Source organism: Trachinotus anak, unplaced genomic scaffold (genome assembly GCF_046630095.1).
Source record: "Trachinotus anak isolate AG129_WGS33_773 ecotype Australia unplaced genomic scaffold, CSIRO_AGI_Tana_v1 ptg000001l, whole genome shotgun sequence".
In the NCBI taxonomy this organism is placed as follows: domain Eukaryota; kingdom Metazoa; phylum Chordata; class Actinopteri; order Carangiformes; family Carangidae; genus Trachinotus; species Trachinotus anak.
Genome location: NW_027273852.1, coordinates 21,569,312 through 21,578,816, shown reverse-complemented (window position 1 = coordinate 21,578,816; position 9,505 = coordinate 21,569,312). Strand labels below are relative to the sequence as shown.

General features: G+C 39.4%; 1 long non-coding RNA gene across 1 annotated transcript; it reads right to left on the bottom strand.

The window, feature by feature from the left end:
• Positions 1-3,271: 3,271 nt before the first annotated feature.
• LOC139624917 (uncharacterized) lies at positions 3,272-8,936 on the bottom strand. Its single transcript, XR_011691781.1, has 3 exons — positions 7,152-8,936; positions 6,227-6,303; positions 3,272-3,984 (listed from the first exon to the last, which is right to left on the bottom strand). It is a non-coding gene; the product is annotated as an uncharacterized lncRNA (long non-coding RNA).
• Positions 8,937-9,505: the final 569 nt, after the last annotated feature.

Sequence of the window (9,505 nt, the reverse complement as noted above, 5' to 3'; positions counted from 1 at the left end):
TATACATGCAGCATGGCCATGTAACTTCATTCATACAACACAGCCACAAAGGAAGATTCTTGGTTCCGGCCCTATACCGCTCCTCCATTAACCCTTTAAAACTGAATGTGTCGTCTGCGACACATTTGCGCAGGCGCACTTTAGATTACCATAACACTGTAACGGTTTGAGCAATTGGAAAAATTCCAACGGTTTCTGAAAGCTAAGACCTTGCGCTTTATAGGCATATAGATGTCATTATGGTAATTTCACTCCCGCTCCTGCCATGAAACCGGGAAAGTGCCCCGAAGACGGAGACAGCAGAGTGGAGAAATACAGCACATTACTGATCGAAAATGTCAGCAAAACGGCCTTCCCGCACAACAAAACCTCCGTGGACGGTCACAGATGGGTTTGAGGACGAAGGAGCAACCTCCGAGGAAGAAAGGTAATGTTAGAGGAGTTGAATTTCTGAATGAATGAAGCTCTCTCTAACTTTTCTCTATCTAGTTTTTACTTTCCTTACGTTATTGTATGTGTAAATCGACGCTTGTATTGCGTGGTGACTTTTTTAAGTCACGGGGATGAATAAAGTTATATCTATCCATCAGAGGTCATATTCAGGGCCGCAGAGGGAGAAGCCGTGGGGATGCTGGAGGCTCCGGTGATGTTAGGGACCGTAGACGCTCGCCGCGTCATCAAAGGTGGAAGACTGAGGCAGAGCCTGATGATGGAGTCCCTCAACCACCGAGGTTCAACCCCCTCTCAATATGGGCCACACATAGTCTGACAGAGCCAGCATGGGGCGACAGCGCTGCAAGCTCCGTAAAAGGAGCACTCCCTGGAAGTGTCAGGAATGTGATGTGCACCTGTGTCTGCAGCCAGAGAGGAACTGCTACTGGCAGCACCACCAAGGTGTTTGAGTCCGCAGCCAGAGAGGAGCAATTGCCCTGTGTGGGGAAACAACCCCTGTATATTTTATTTTTTCATGGTCTGTTATGCACTACAGGTTTATTGTAAGTTCACAGATTATATTGTAAATAGTTCTATACTTTTCACATTTCAGAAAACCTGTTATTCATGTACAGTTTGCCTTTGATGCAATGTGATATTCAGATGCAAACTTTGTCAGGATTAATGTCCAAAAACTCTATCTGTAATGCTGCTCATCAATATATTTTCATTGTCACCACATTTGGCTTTCTACTGCAAACATCACATCCAGATGGAATGAACTACACACATCTGGATCCTTGTTTCAGTCTCTCACATTTGCAGGATTGAACAGGTAGACGGATCCAAGTTGCTTTTTGAGCTCGTTTTGCATTGAGGGTCTCTTTGGAACCTTCTGTTCATCTCATGTTCAGCTTTACAAACAAACATGTTGTAAACAGTACATGAATTTGGCATTCCAGCATCTCAACAGATCTAGACATGACAAGGTCTCTTCGACACAACACTTGTTTTTCTTTGAAATCCTTTTTGTATGCTGGGCACAGAGCAGGTAGAAGGGTGGTGGTATTTTTAAAAAAAAAAAATAATAATTTGAAATCAAATGAAGTACTGGTTTGTGTGTTATCCAATTTGGAACACCAATTGGCTTGAACGGTTTATGAGGTGCCTATTAAGCCCATGCCAGGCTCATACATAATCTGACACATTAAACAACATCAGAAATTTGTATACATTTATTGAAGTGCCATGACTTAAATTGTTTTTGAAGCAGCTGAATTCAATGGAAAACCACCCTGAACACAAGGGACGGATGTTGGTTTAAATGAGAACCAGTTGTTTAGTACCTTTGCCTAGATGTGCTCACACTGGTCCCTCTTCTGATATGAAAACATTTTTAAATCAATTAGTGAAAACCCCTCAGGCTACCTTTTTCAGCAACCACTTGTCTTGATCCAAAACAGTCTTGAAAGGTGGTAAGTGGACACCCGGTCAGGATCAGGCAAATGAAATCCAAAGAGGAGGAGGCAAAGTCAAGGTCCAGAATAAACAGCAGAGATTAAAACCACAAGGAGAACTATACACTTGAAAATACTGGAGCGCTAGACATTGTGGTCCTAAGACTAGCAATGAAAGAGGTGAACACATGGATTCATGATGATGGTGGTAGTAGTAGTAGTAGTAGTAGTAGTAGTAGTAGTAGTAGTAGTAGTAGTAGTAGTAGTAGTAGTAGTAGTAGTAGTAGTAGTAGTAGTAGTAGTAGTAGTAGTAGTAGTAGTAGTAGTAGTAGTAGTAGTAGTAGTATATTTATTTATTTTTTTTTTTTTTTTTTTTCCTTCAGGAAATCTGGTGACTTTTCCTCATCTAGGGTCATGAACTGGTTTGTAAAATCTGGACACTTTGATGTGTAGTGTCTGTGCAGAGTTTGTATACAAAGATGATGTTGCAGGTCATTTTGACCCAGACACTTTAATGTGGGTAAGTAGCTGTTCAGATCCAAAATAAACATGTCTCTTTGATGTACTTGTATTTTGATTGCCTCTGAGACCCAGACCCAGGTGTGTGAAGAGAGGGAACTTTCTCACACTTGTCCTTGTCACTGTTCTCATGTCATCTTTTTGACAAACTCATCAAAAATGAGCTCCCGATGGATTATAGCTGAGGAAGCTTTATCACAGATTTTGAACTGGGATAGTGATGTAGAGGAAGAGATTTCAGAGACAGAGGACAATGTTATTGCTGATCCAGATTGTCAATTTTTCTACGATGAGGAGGATTCAGAGGACAAGTCTGCCGTTGTCCCTTCAACAGATGAAAACCAAGGAATGCAGTAATCATCATCCACAGAGGGGACATGGGCATCTAAGGATGGTAATATAAAATGGTCAACATCACCACACCAAAGCCGAGGCAGACTGTCAGATTTTGGTGATTTTCTACAACATTGTGGACGTGTCTGCTTACGATGCCTATGTCCTGTGGACTGAAATCAACCAGCAATGGAATGCCGGCAAATTGTACCGACGTCTGCTTTTCCTGGAAGAACTCAGCAAAGCACTTGTCACTCCCAAGATCCAGACGCAAGCCAGGCCAGCTCGATCCCCAGCAGCAACAGCTGTCATTGAAAAGGTCAAGCTCAGGTCACCCAACCAACATCCAGTGGACACAAGTGAAAAGGAAAAGATGCCAGGTCTGTCCCTCCCGAGAGGACAGTAAAGCAAGTACCTCTTGTGTGAAATGCAAGAATTACATCTGCAGAAAGCACACAGTAACATTCTGCCCATCATCATGTGGAGAACATTGAAAATGTTGAACGCTGAAAATCTGAGAAAATGGCGCATGTTAGTTAAAAAGAAATGTTTGTGAAGAGGTAAAAACTTAAATATAGTGTTGGAAAAAAAAAAGTATTGTATGTCACTTTTCTAAATATTTATATAATCTAAAATAAATTGGTTATTGGTTTAACTTGTTTTTCTTAACTGTTTTGCATGCATTTACACAGTACGGGTCAAAATGACCCGCAACATAATGTTGTGTGTGGTTTTTTTTTTTTTTTTTTTGTGTTTTTCCAACATAATACGAGGGTTAAAGTTAAACCCATGTGAGGTCATTGTGTGCTGACAGTTTTTGGCATTTTGGCATTGGGAGGTAGAGATGGAATGAGTTGTAGCTCGTAGCTCATGTAGAAGTCTTAAGGAAAGGAGGCTTTGGGCTTGTATGTCAGCTGTCTTGCTGTCACATCTTCAAAATCAGACCGACAAAAGTAGTAAGTCAATCATTTCCTTTTTAATAGTATATATTAGTCAGTGGCGGGACACTGTTTCAGTGGAAGGTGAACTATAGCCAGCTGACATATTCTCTTCTTAAATGATGCATGGACAGGACCCAATGATGTAGTCTTCAATCAGGACCTTGTTAGGCTCTGGAGGTAGCGGCAAATCATCCAATGGAGGTACCTCTTCAAGTTGGTCCAGTTTTCAGGAAAGTCATGGACTTATTCATCGGCCGAAATGATGGGCAGTTTGTTGATCTTTGGCCAAAATGGCTCCCCATCTGTAGGATCAGATGGACAACATATCTCATGTCTCTCCTGAGATACTTTCAGAATTGGAGGCCATTTCAATCCTGTCTCAGAGAAATGGATCATCATGAAAAATACTCCTACACTAATAAAATATGAGATACGTTTACTTTTTACAGTTTTTCAGAGTATAGACTTGTTCCAAATCAATGTCAGTCCCTTTATTAATATATTCAGGAAGAAAATATGACAACAAAAATCACTTTCTTGTAGCTCTTAGCTCTTGCATCAAATGGAGTCTCACCCACATCTTGGTGGAACAAACACTGGAATAAGATTTCAACATGGAAAAAGAAATTGTAGTTTTCCCTTGTGAGTTAATGACTCATGAGACACTGGGACACTGTCTTGACAGTTCAGGAGGCATAACTCCCAAGTGAGTTGTCTTTGATGGCGTTGATGCAAAAGGTCCTTTGTCATAGCTCACAACAGGAAAAGACTTCAGATCATTTCTATTTTTGCTTGAAACGGGCCACTGGGTGTGTGTCTCTAGCCCAAACACTTCTTTCCATATCTGGATGATAGAGGTGGAGTCCGAAAAAAATTGTTTTACACTTATTAATAACAGAAAATGGAGTGGGAGAGTGTTTTTATTTTCCACAAAAGCATAATTTACTCACTACTTGATAGACTAAAGGAAACCAGCAAAGAATACATTGGAAATATACCACACAGTAATTGTGCATCAAAATCATGGAATAAAGTAAATTCAATCAACCTTAAGATTTGTAAGAATTTCATAAAATACATCTATTCAAAATCATGCAAGTACTATAGGAAACAGATCATATTGAAGGCAAGTCAATTTGATTAAGACAGTTACATTTTATTTGTATAGCATCAAATCATAATATACATTATCTCAAGGTAAAGTTGAGACCTTACTGATTTTTATAGAGAAACCCAACAGTTCCCACAGAGAGCAAGCACTTGGCAACAGGGGGGAGGAAAAACTCCCTTTTAGAAAGGGAGTCCGGCAGAACTGGGCTCAGGGTGAGGGGTCAGGGGTTTGAGAAATTAAAGAGGGGATAGGGTGGGGCTGGGGGGGGGGGGGGGGGGGGGAGGAAAACAGACACAGAGGGGAGGGGGCACAGGGGGAGAAGACAGACACAGGAGAACACTGGTTGTCACAGCAAGACTGACAGGAGGCAGTCAGTACTCTGCTCTAGTTGTTCCTGAAACTTTAAAAACAAATGGATATTAGTACTGGCACCACTGGGTACAATACAAGGTAGGGGACAGCCACCGGAAACACCCTCCCCAACCCTATCTGTTTGACACAAGACTTAACTAACTCAACTCATCCCTAGTCGTCTTGCCACTACTTGTGGGGGGTACTTATGCAATAAATAGCCACCCATGCACGTCAAAGGCAGGGCCCTATCACCAGGCACACTACACTAGGACTGAAAATGCGGTTCAGATGTTTGGATAAGTCAGGCGGATCATTAAAATACCGCCCACAGAAAGTTGGAGCATTCTTTGTGGCATGTTGTGTATTGCACAATGTTAAGAGATGTTTGTGACACATAAGACTCTGCAGAGAATCATTCTTTCTTGACACCCAGTAAATCTGCCGCAATGTTTCCCATTCATCACAAAATTTTTTCCACAGTTCAATAATGAACTGGGGATTGGTGTGTGTGTGTGTGTGTGTGTGTGTGTTTGGGTTTTTTTTTTTTTTTTTTTTTTTTTTTTTTATAAAAACACTTCTTATATAGGCCTAATATAAAAGATGTCTAATGTTGTGTTGTGCTGTTACTTTGTGGAGTAGAGCGCAGTGCACAAATTCACATAGCTCTTGGCAAAAAATTATTTAGCCTTTTTGTTAAGAGACTATGGAAAGGATTTATCGATGTTGAGACAGGTCAGCACTATGAATGATGCATGGTTATGACTTTGTTTAGTATATGACTTATTTTGATGTGTTCAATAATTATTTGAATAAGTAAAATTGCACAAAAAGGCTTTACAATGTATGATATGGAACCATGTTCAAAAGATGTTGAAAGTCGATAAATGATATAAAAAGATGTTAAAAAATTAAGATGTTTCAAAAGATGTTTAGGATATGTACCAATGATACAGGTTTTTTTGAGTGGCAGGGGGGTACACAGCTGGTTTTATGTTGTTTGAGGGGAGGCTCACTGTGCCACACTTTAAAAAGCCCTGGTTTCACTCAACATAAAAATGGCAGTTATTTCAACCGTTTACCTTCATTTCACCTTGATCAGCCATGACAGCAATGGTAAGTTCTTCAACTCTTGACTTGTCAATGTACATCAACAATACTGAAAGAAATAAAGTAATATTAGGGGACTGCACATTGTACAGGCTAAGCTGTTAAGCTGGTTTACCACACCTTGCGACTGTTGTGATGAAGTGGCCTAACTGGTCCTAATAGAAATAGCAACATAGGCATGTAGGCTATGTCATGATGACAGACATGACAAGATCAATCTTCAGCCTCTACAGACTTTTCTCATGGCAGACATTTTCATTTGTAATCAAGAGTTTAATGTTATTGCCAGTTGGACTATGGGTGTGCCAGTTTCAGGACACAGCTATTGTCCCTACTGATCGTACTGATACACAGCTATCAATCAAGTCTTTATACCTGTGCTTTTCCTGCGATGACAATACTAATACAATAGTATATTATCTTTTCAGTGTTTTATCTTCATGTTTCTGAATGTTTTCATTTTGTAAAGTGTCCTTGGATATCTTGAAAGGTGTTTATAAATAAAAGATTTTATTTTATTAACATTTCTGCTGTGAAAATTTGTCTTAAGCAAAGTTCACCTGAAAGTATAAAATCTGTCCCAAAAAAATGAAATGGCTAAACACAAAGAAAACAGTAGTAGGCTGTAAAGTAACTGACAGACCTGGCTGTCATGAACACACCCTTTGACCTTATCGGGAAGATATTGGAAGTGTCAGAGCATCACAGTAACAGGTCTACAGAGGCCTACTCTCCCATAGCTCATTTCTGGTTTTAGTACCTATTTATATTACTGTTACTCATATTTTTTTATTTTTTTTTTTAATAAATTAACTAGCCCCACACCACAAATTACTGTGTAATCCACATATACATATAATGTAAATGTAATTAACAATACAAAATATTTACACTTACCTATCTCGAACAATTTTTAATCTCCTTGTCTGAGGTGTTTGCTCTCAGTCCAGCTGCATTTATGAGATTAAAACTCAGAAGGTAATTTTGAATGAGGGTGGGTGGTGCCTTCTATTTGGTCAGTTGGCATCACTGAACAAAACCTAGGGAGGACTGCCTCTACCTGGGACGTTGCTTCCTCATCAGAGTGCAGCAGCAAAAACCAGTTCAACTGCAAGGATTCCTGTCGGCTGATCTGCCCATCAGGTTTGAAGGATGGTGCACAGTCAGTAGCGTAAGGGTCGAGATGTGGTTTTACCCAAGAACTGTCTATACTCACAGACTTATGTCAGTAATTTTAACTATTACATTTGCAATCTGTGTGTGGATAAATACCTGCATAACAGGGCCTTGCACAGATATTTTCAGGGGCAGGTGCTCAAGTGACAAAAAAGGGCATCTCTCTCATAACTATTTATACAAAAATAAAGTTACATTTATTAACTTTGATACTGGTATGCTTACTCAGATGTTTAATACTCTACAGATTAAACAACATTAACACTTTACAACACTCCTCAGCACTGACTGTTTACAACGACAAACAATGCCACACATGCATGCTTTAGGGTATTTTCACACAGTCAGTTTGTTTGTGGTCTATAAAATGATTTAATATCAACAAATCTTTACACAAAATTGAAAAAGTTGTTCTCTAAATTAAATAAACCAACCAATCTACCCTCAAAACTAGAATATAGGACTATGTCTAGTTGCAACAATTAGGCTCAGTGTGTTCTGTGCTGAGGTGAAGGGAGCATTATGCTGCTATTGGTAAATGAGCAAAATCTATTTTGTACATGATAATTAAGGCTTAAACTCCCAAAAATACATCAACAGTAGGATATGATCTTTATTTGACAGAGACTGCACGGTTGATGTAGACAACTGTAAGCTATACCAGTCACTGGCTCAACTTTAAGTGTTTGACCATGTGGCTACTTTCTGAAGCAAAATTTTGGGCTGTTTGTCACTTGTTTTGTAATGCATTTAGTAATGCATTTAGTAATAGTCTGTTACGGCAAATAAACTGCTTTAATTACATGTATCATTATTACTAAAGGAGACCGAGAAATAACTAAATATAAGACACAAGCAGAGAGAGCAGGTGAGAGAGGGAGGGAGAGAAGTCATCAGTAACTGCTAAAGAAACTAGCAGCTATGAATAGCACCAGAGACAGTTGAGAATAGAGACAGTGCACTTTCCTGTATCTGTCACATGGGTTTCAACAACTCCCTGTCCCTTTTAAGAGACTAGTAGCAGGTCTGAGTCTATTCATTCCAAGTGAATGTAATCGCAGATTATGACTGTGTGAAAAGGTTGCTCCATCTCCTTTTCACTGAGCCCAGATACCACACATTATCATTGTGTTATTATCATTGTTGGAGTATTGGTATTTTAGGTAAATGTTTCTATTAATTTTTTCAGGGTTTGTTTTTTGAGTTTTGAGAGATTTTTGTGTGGTTTGTCAGAAGGGTCAGCCCACTTTGTATATTTTCAATTGTCTGTCTGAGTGGGGTTCATCAGCCGCTCAGCCAGGGAGAGAGGAAACAGGTATGTGCTATCAGGTCCTTTTTAGGAGGATTTAGTGTGTGTGTGTGTGTGTGTGTGTGTGTGTGTGTATTGGTAGTGTGGGGTTGGGTGCTTGGGATGTCTAGCATTTTAGCTGACCCCCCCCCCCCCTACTTACCTGAGATGGTGGTATGCTCCACTTAGTTGAAGGAAAAGATTAAATGCAAGCCATTTGGTGGCAGCTTGCTGTGAGGCTGCAGTTTAAAAATGTGTTTGTAATGGCTTAGGTTCTTTTTTGAATTACCTGGGATACATTTTTTTTTTTTTTTTTTTTTTTTTTTTCCCCCGTGTCATAGTATTTTGTTAATAAAATATCACCTTTTGAGCACGTACTCCAGCCTGCTGACCATACTATGTGAAACATCTTTAAAAGTTTCCAAGGCCCATACCATCATCTGCCCTTTGCATAGAGTGGCGACATCAGACTGGTTCTTTCACCTTTATAGTCATGGAAATAAATAATGTATCGATTTTCACAAGCTGATGACAGATCAGGAGAAAATTAACTTTATTTGAGACACAGATGTCTCTGTTCCTGAATTAAAGGTTTAAACTGACATAAAACTTGTACGTACTTAATAATACTATTATTGATATTATCATGTAACTGTTTTTGGAGGGAAAACAGTATCATTAGACTGATATGTTGTTGTACTGGGTTGATCAAATAACCTAGCAGATAAAAACGAGAGGTAGAAATTCAAACTGTATCTAATGTTGTATTGTTATGTTTTGACATTAC